Source organism: Mustela nivalis (genome assembly GCF_964662115.1).
Source record: "Mustela nivalis genome assembly, chromosome: 13".
NCBI classification, from domain to species: Eukaryota; Metazoa; Chordata; class Mammalia; order Carnivora; family Mustelidae; genus Mustela; species Mustela nivalis.
The window spans coordinates 23,268,552-23,277,284 of record NC_139032.1 but is presented as its reverse complement, the minus strand read 5'-3'; the positions used below and the strand labels follow the sequence as shown (position 1 = coordinate 23,277,284).

Genomic DNA, 8,733 nt, shown 5'->3' with positions numbered 1-8,733 from the left:
TAATCTTTAACTCTTAATGGAATTTTGGAAAGAGGGGAGTGTTTGGTCTATTTCATTTAAGGTGATACACAGTAGCTTATTTAAACAGTAACATGACAAAGTTTTCTTCTAAATATTTGAAAGCACACAATGTCAAGCCTTTAACAACATATAAAGTGTTCTTCTATGCTTTTTACATATTACAGTTACCGAGTGATTAAGGGACAGTGAAATTCTCCCCTTAATTTGTCTGTAAGATTACTTCTTCTGTGGGGTTGAGGAATTCACTCAGATGGCTCCTCAGCGTTTACTATAAGGCAGAGCAGAACTGATTGCAAAGCCTCTAAAGCCCAGGGCCTTTTTAACACCAAGTTCCATACATCGGTGGTGAATAAGTGTGCAGCACAGGTGATAAATATCAAAGAAATTTGAGGGCTTCGACGTGGACGCATAGCATATGTCTCAGAGATGGAAGGCAAGGTGTTTTTTTTTTAATTTTTTATTTTTTATAAACATGTATTTTTATCCCCAGGGTTACAGGTCTGTGTATCAGCACTCACCAAAGCACATACCCTCCCCAATGTCCATAACCCCACCGCCCCTTCTCCCAACCCCCCTCCCCCCAGCAACTCTCAGTTTGTTTTGTAAGATAAAGGGTCACTTATGGTTTGTCTCCCTCCCAATCCCATCTTGTTTCATTGATTCTTCTCCTACCCACTTAAGCCCCCATGTTGCATCACCACTTCCTCATTTATCAGGGAGATCATATGATAGCTGTCTTTCTCTGTTTGACTTATTTCGCTAAGCATGATACGTTCTGGTTCCATCCATGTTGTCGCAAATGGCAAGATTTCATTTCTTTTGATGGCTGCATAGTATTCCATTGTGTATATATACCATATCTTCTTGATCCATTCATCTGTTGATGGACATCTAGGTTCTTTCCATAGTTTGGCTATTGTGGACCTTGCTGCTATAAACATTTGGGTGCACGTGCCCCTTTGGATCACTACGTTTGTATCTTTAGGGTAAATACCCAATAGTGCAATTGCTGAGTCATAGGGCAGTTCTATTTTCAACATTTTGAGGAACCTCCATGCTGTTTTCCAGAGTGGCTGCACCAGCTTGCATTCCCACCAACAGTGTACGAGGGTTCCCCTTTCTCCACATCCTCGCCAGCATCTGTCATTTCCTGACTTGTTGATTTTAGCCATTCTGACTGGTGTGAGGTGAGGTGATATCTCATTGTGGTTTTGATTTGTATTTCCCTGATGCCGAGTGATATGGAGCACTTTTTCATGTGTCTGTTGGCCATCTGGATGTCTTCTTTGCAGAAATGTCTGTTCATGTCCTCTGCCCATTTCTTGATTGGATTATTTGTTCTTTGGGTGTTGAGTTTGCTAAGTTCTTTATAGATTTTGAACACTAGTCCTTTATCTGATATGTCGTTTGCAAATATCTTCTCCCATTCTGTCAGTTGTCTTTTGATTTTGTTAACTGTTTCCTTTGCTGTGCAAAAGCTTTTGATCTTGATGAAATCCCAATAGTTCATTTTTGTCCTTGCTTCCCTAGGCAAGGTGTTTTAAAGGGGCTTTTGCACTTTAGTCACAGTGTATCACACCCGCCCAATGATAACAGTACAAGTTGGGTGGCAGATATGTGCAAAGTCATGTTGTTATATGTGCTCTTGGACATGTTTCTGTAGTAAAAGCCATTAAAAGAAAAAGAATAGATGTAGTAAAACCATTAAATAATAAAGATGTTGGGTGCCTCAAAGGGAGAGGGAGGAGGGGTCAGAAGGAGACCTGGCAAGGGTGGATCAGTCCATCAAGACCAGAAGTTAGCTCTCTGAATAAAGGCATCTCAGAAAGTATATTTCCTTTGAGATTGGGAAGGAAACCTCTTTCCGTATAACAGGAAGGAAGAGGAAAAAGAAGAATGGGGAGACTTTTTTGAAAGGATTTGGGTTTGTTTTGTTTTGTGAGAGGCTCGATCACTACTTTCTTGCTCTTCTGTGAGCTCTGATCCAGCACATCAGAGCTGGGCAAGTGAAGATGGCCTAAGTTTGAGGAAAGTAAAGGAAATTTGAAATAGATCTGAGGGCCACCTGGGTGTCTCAGTCAGTTAAGAATCTGCCTTCGATTCCGGTGATGACCCAGGTGTCCTGGAATTGAGTCCTGCTCCTGCTTGGTAGGAAGCCTGCTTCTCCCTCTACCTCTGCCACTCCCTCTGATTGTGCCCGTGCTCTCTGTCAAATAAAATGAATTAGATCTGAGTACACTGAGGAGAGAATGTACTAAGGAAATAGTGACCTAACTCCATTTATTTTGTTCAAGTTAATAAGTCTTGGATAAATATATGTGGAATGAATGAATGATTTCCAGGTAGTGCTGGGGCTGAATTTCATGTGGCATCAGTAGACTGAGTTGTGATTAGACTCAGTTTTGACATGGGAGATTTAATCCAACAATAATCAATTACATACAGAAAGGCATTTCTAAAAAAGGAAGAGAGACAAGATTTTGTCAGGCAGGAAGGACTGAAAGGGATTAGATCGGGTTGTCCATTTGTACTAGAGCCTGTTTTATTTTGTTTTGTTTGTTTTGTTTTGTTTATCTAAAGAATGGCTGATGCAATATCATATTAGTGTCAGGTATGCAACTCTATGCTGTGCTGGGCTCACCACAACTGCGGCTACCACATGTCACCAGATAACGCTGCTCCAGTACCATGGACTCTATTTCCTATGCTGGACTGGTGGTTTTTACATGTTGGTTACCTGACCAGCCATCAGTTGTACCTTGGAGAGTGAGGAAAGGAAGAACAAGCCCTTGCTGGATAGGCAAGAAGTGGAAGGTGAATGATGTGAGTAGAAAAATTAAGAGGGACATACAAACTGGAAGGACAGGGGCATGAGGCAGAGGGACAGAATGTCAAACTATAGGATTCTGATGCCAGAAATATTCCCGGTAATGAGCTCTACAGGGTGGCACGAAGTGCACTGGTTTGGCCATAATGGACTCTAAAATGAGATTATGTAGGAACCGGCAGGCTGGATTACTGGCTGGTCTGTCCACATAGATGTTAGAGCCTCCTGCACCCCCTCCTCACCTCTTCAGGCTCCCTGCCTGGGGCCCCTTCCCACCTATTGTCCCACTCAGGGCCTCCACAGCATCAAATCTGCATTTTTTCTCTGACCCCCAACATTCAGATAGTGTAGGGTCAATGATAACCTGGACAAGAAGCTACAAGTGTACAAGTGTGGTAGTGTCAACTTTTTTTTTTTTACTTACCTTTTATTTTCAGTATAACAGTATTCATTATTTTTGCACCACACCCAGTGCTTCATGCAATCCATGCCCTCTCTAATACCCACCACCTGGTCCCCCCCAACCTCCCACACCCTGTCCCTTCAAAACCCTCTGACAACTGGTTTTTTGTTTTATCACTGAGCAGTCCTGAGACTGTCCAGAAGACTACCTCAGGTGTTCTCTAGCACACTCACCCCATTTTGAGTCCCAGTGAGATGGATTTGCCCTCCCTACAGAGCCCTGTTTTAAATGTGGGAATGTGTGCCATCATGGACCCCCCGCCCCCCAAACTAAAGCATTCCATAGAGTTCCATGGTAAGCCTCCAAACATCTGTATCCTGGTACACAGTTAGAATTCACCTCTGGCTCATAAGTTGCATGTGTTCTGGGGAAGAGCTACCATGGCTCCACTAAGGCCGTGAATATTGAAGGTGGCATACCGCCATCCTAGCCATAGTAAAGGCCGTATCTTATATATTGTCAACGTGTGTGGATGGAAGGCAGGCACCAAGATCACCTTCCCCCAAAGGGGATGCCATGCCTGACAGCCTGCAGGTATTGCTTGCATACTCAAATAACAGAGCCATGACTTTTTGGTATAAGGCATCGGTAGGCTGTGCCAGATGCCAGTCTGCCTCAAAGTGTTGGTGCTGGATCAGACGAGGAAGGAGGGGAGCAGGACAGAGTCCTGAGAAGGGGATGATTAGACATAAACTTCTGTTCTACCAGCAAGGTTTCTCTTTCACCTTTTCATTTCATCAACGGTGTCTTATCATGGAAGGAGGTAGCTGCCTTGTCAACATTCCTATCACTAACAGCTAAGTGACCCAACCAGCCCAAGAACAACACCCCATCCCCCGAAAACACTCCCATTCAGAGTTCATGCACCTGTGGGATCCTCTGATCACTGACTTCTAAGTCATAATTAAGCTAACACAGTAACAGTGAAGAAACAACAGTTTCTTAATCATTATTTTCTGAAAGCTATACCTGTCTTTGATTCTCCTCCGATATAGAAGACTTACTGTAAAGGGTGTAAAGCATTCAGGGGGAGAGGTGTGAGCTACTGTATATTTTCAGGAAGGCTAAGCCATGGGACAGGAGAAAGAGCCCATCAGAGGGAGAATGGGCTTTGGCGGCTTTCGGGGGCACATGATACATATTTCCCAAGAGGTCCAGGAGATTGGTCACCTTTTAGAAGATGAAGGAAGCAATCAGTAACGGCTGAACTGATTTGCCCAAAACCATTGCTCCCAAGACAGTACACAGAACAAACAACATGTTCCTAGAGAAATATTTACTCTGTGGGCACACCACCAGGTTCTGGCTTCTTCCCCTTTATGCCTGGTTACTGTCCCCTTCCAGTATCGGCATTTGCACTTTTGACCTTTGGCTCCCATGTGAGCACACCTTGCCTTGTAGGCCGTCTGAGTGCACCTTGCCTTTTAGGCGGCCTTGGGGGCCATCTGTTGCCTATGGAGTCACGTTTGACAGATGTAGGAGTCTGATGGGTTATATTAGAGGCTAATGGCCTCAAAATTCTTTGTTCCTCCTTGCCCTGACTTGTAGGCCGTCTGAGTGCACCTTGCCTTTTAGGCGGCCTTGGGGGCCATCTGTTGCCTATGGAGTCACGTTTGACAGATGTAGGAGTCTGATGGGTTATATGAGAGGCTAATGGCCTCAAAATTCTTTGTTCCTCCTTGCCCGCAGTTGAGGTGGCAGGGAAAGGATGATCGGGGATGGGGGCTGAATTTGCTGTTCCTTCTTTGTGTCCATGGAGAGATGTCAAGCTTCCATTAAACTCTTTTGATTTAAAGTGATGTATGGATTCAAGGACCCTAGGGGGAAGGCCCCAAGTCACCCTCTTATTAGGCCTTTTAATATGATCTTCCAGCGTCTGTGCTGCCGTAGGTGTAACAAGGGGAAGCTCCTGGAAGTTATTCAGGGAGTCATCCTCAACCTGTGATGGTGGCAAACTTCCCTGTCTTAGTTCATGCTGGGATTTCTTCAAAGTGAGTGATGTCTGCTCCACGGAGTGCCATGAATTATGCAGAGTTTTCACGGCATTAAGTTGTCTCTGTCCCGTAATCTCCACAGCCACCATCGAGTTTTTCACGGATGGGCTATGTTCTTGGTCAGAACCATACCCCATATCATTCTCTGTGTTGTGTCCCTGATCCTTCTGCAGGTCATCTTTGCAGGAACTCTCCTCTAGCAGAATTTCTGGGAGCTCCACATACACGCTTTTTGACATACTCCTTCTGATGGGACTCTGAGACTCAGGTAGCTGTGGAAGAGTCAGTGCTAGAGACTCATAGATCCTGCGGGTTAGGCCCCTCTGGTGTAGGATGAGCCTGTTTTCAAGATGAGACTCCAGTTTTCTCTGAAGCTCTTCATTCAGAGGAAACTGCCCAGGAGGGACAGAAACTACAACATGAGCCTTGGTGGCCTTGTGGCTGAAACAAGGGTTAGACGCAGAAGAACAGTAGTCCTCCTGGGATCTTTGGACTATAGTGGGTAAACCCCACACACGTTTCTGTATCTTCTGCAACACGTTGCATTCCAGATGTTCCATTTCTGTTGATGACAGAATCTCAGGCTCATTTTGAGGTCTGTGGAAACAAGCTCCACAGATTTTGATGTCAGATAGAGGACCAGATGGCAGGATTGGGAGTGGGGATTGAAGGTGGGCCTGGGGCTGGACATGAGGGAGAGGTAGGGGCTGGGTTTGAGGCAGGAGTTGAGGCGGGTTCTCAGGCAAGGATGGAGGAAGTGGATGGGGAACTACTGGGGATTCCTGCTCTGGGGAGGCATTCGAGATGTTATCTGAGGCATTAGCAGCAGGGAAGAAGGACCTGCTTGGAGTTTGGAGACCCCAGAAGAACTGGATGGGGGTTTGCTGTAAATGGCCCTCTTCCGAGGTGGTAGGATATGGACACTGCTCCCACAACTCCGGTAAGGGGCTGACATCTTGGGAAAGGGTATTTAGAGACACTGTCTCTGTTTGGACGCTACGGTCCACTGAATGGGCATGATGGGGTGGGACAGGAGGTGGAAAGGCAGGGGGCTGGGCTGGGAAATGGTCCATTGGGAATTTGGAATCCAAGGGAGGAAAGGGCTCTGGTGGCACAGAATCACCCGGTGGTGAGGGTGGAAAGAAATCAGCCACAGGGATCACTGGGTTAGGTGAGAAGATGGAGGCAGGTGGTGGGGAAGACTCAGGCAGCGAAGCTGGTATTAGCTCTCCTGGAGGGACTGCTGAGAAGTCAGTGGAGAGAGTGAATGATGAAGTCACAGAAGCTGTGGAAGCCAAGGGAGTAGAATCTTCCAGAGCCTGCAGGAACAGCAGCCGATCGATCTCAGTAGATGTGCTGTTACATATCTCACAGGAGGGGTCTGGACATAACAGTTGACGAAAGTGGATGGTATCATGATGCCGGCCGAGGGGGCTGCAGGAGACAGGAGGTAAAAAACTGCAGAACAAGGGGAGGCGGCCATGCAGACCTGACAAGGGAGGGGCCACCTGAAGCCTGCTATCCCTTCACAATGCCCCACTTTTATGACCTGACAGTGTACTCAGTAGCATTCACCCCAATATCTGTTCCTATGGCTACCCCCACCCCATGGCCATGACAGACTGCAGTGAATCCTGCAATTGCATAAAACCTGCTCTAAGAGGCAATAGGATCAAGGGGGAAAACTGGTCACCTTCTTAAAATCGAGATCAGCTTCCGGGCCTCCTCCACTTCCCGTTGGTACCATCTGCCATCTGGGGAAACAGGAGACTGTGTTATATAGTGAAAGCAGAAACATAGGTATTAATCCAGGAGTCCCCTTATAGGACAGCCTTGGGATGTTGGACTCTGAAAGCCCCAACAATCAATAGATGAGGGCAAATGGCCAGTGATGTGAAGCTGGTTAGTAATCTAGCTTCCTGTATAAAGTACTTTCATGTAAATTATCCATGTGATGATCAGACCACCTCTATCAAGCAGAGAGGTCAGGGAAGACTCCTGAAGGTCCATGATGTCAGAGAGCTTTCACAAAGTCAGGAGACAGAAGTTCTGACTCGTCATCTCACACGGCCACCTAGTGGGAAGCACTCGTCCAGATCCATCACTGCTTCATGCTCAATAATGGTCAGATCAGGGATCTGAGAAGGGTTTTGTACCCTGGCTACATTTCCATGAGCCTCTCCTCTGAGGGAATGTATCTAGCAGCTCGCAACCTCAAGATTTCATGGACCGGGCCCTCATGGAGAGGACAGCAAGGATCAGCCTTGGAGAGAGCTCAGGTGGAATAGGCAGAACCTTACCTTCCAGTGTCCCTCCTTTCCTCCTCCTCTTGGCTCTGCCCTGACAATAGAAGAAAAATGAACAATGAGGGGGGTTGGGACCCATGTCTTACTCTTCTCTCAGAAATGGAAACGTCCTTTATGCAAGAATTCTAGGACTTTAGTAGAACTTTGTGTTCCTTGCTTTTTTCAGTTTTTTTTTTTTAAAGATTTTATTTATTTATTTGACAGACAGAAATCACAAGTAAATGGAGAGGCAGGTAGAGAGAGAGAGAAAGAGGGAAGCAGGCTCCCTGCTGAGCAGAGAGCCCGACGTGGGACTCACTTTTAAAGATGATAAAATGTTGTCAATATTTACTCTTTAGAAAACCCAGGGGACGACTTTGTCTAGGAGGTCCACACTTGGTATTCCCAATCAGAAGTCCTTTGTTCATTGAGGACATAGAAAAGGAAGCCCAACAGCCACACCTGTGCTGCCTCAGGTAGGACCCTGTATACTAGGTCATAGCTCCGACCTCACTGTCTTCTCAGAGGCTTAGAAGTGTTCTCCTGATCAGCTCAGCATGAAGGAAGGCTTGATCGAGTGATGCTGGACATGGGAATGGGACTTGATATGGTCGAGTGCTGGGAAACTTTGTTCTCTTACACAGACCCCATCCTCTCAAAATAACCCAATCCAAGACTACAGAATCCCTGAGTTTGGGATTTTATCCAAGAACTACCACCATACCCTGATAGACTAGTTTCAATTAGAACCCCTAGTCCTTTCTTAACACTTACCCCTGCCAGGCCTCTTTTCCTAGAGGAGTGAGTGTCTGTTCTCTTAAGACTTCCCATTTTAGGTGTTTCTCCCACTCTACCAAACTCCTTTTAAAACCTGGGATTAGGGCTCCTGGATGGCTCAGTTGGTTAAGTGTCTGCCTTGGGGTCAGGTCAGGGTTCCAGGGTCTTGGGATCTAGCCCAACATTGCACTCCCATTTTGCCGTCCCTCTGCCCCTCTACCTCACTTGTGCTCTCTTCGTCTTAAATAAAATCTAAAAAAAAAAAAAAAAGGAATAAGATTTGGGATTAGAAATGGAAACCGTAATAATCCATGTTGAGTTCCCCCCCTCTCCAAGGTTTTCTTACCTTTTGGGTAGTTTTGATTG

At 46.0% G+C, this 8,733-nt stretch overlaps 1 long non-coding RNA gene across 1 annotated transcript; it reads right to left on the bottom strand.

The window, feature by feature from the left end:
- Positions 1-6,583: 6,583 nt before the first annotated feature.
- On the bottom strand, positions 6,584-7,693 carry LOC309846166. The gene is made up of 3 exons (XR_014301756.1): positions 7,606-7,693; positions 6,999-7,059; positions 6,584-6,739 (listed from the first exon to the last, which is right to left on the bottom strand). It is a non-coding gene; the product is annotated as an uncharacterized lncRNA (long non-coding RNA).
- Positions 7,694-8,733: the final 1,040 nt, after the last annotated feature.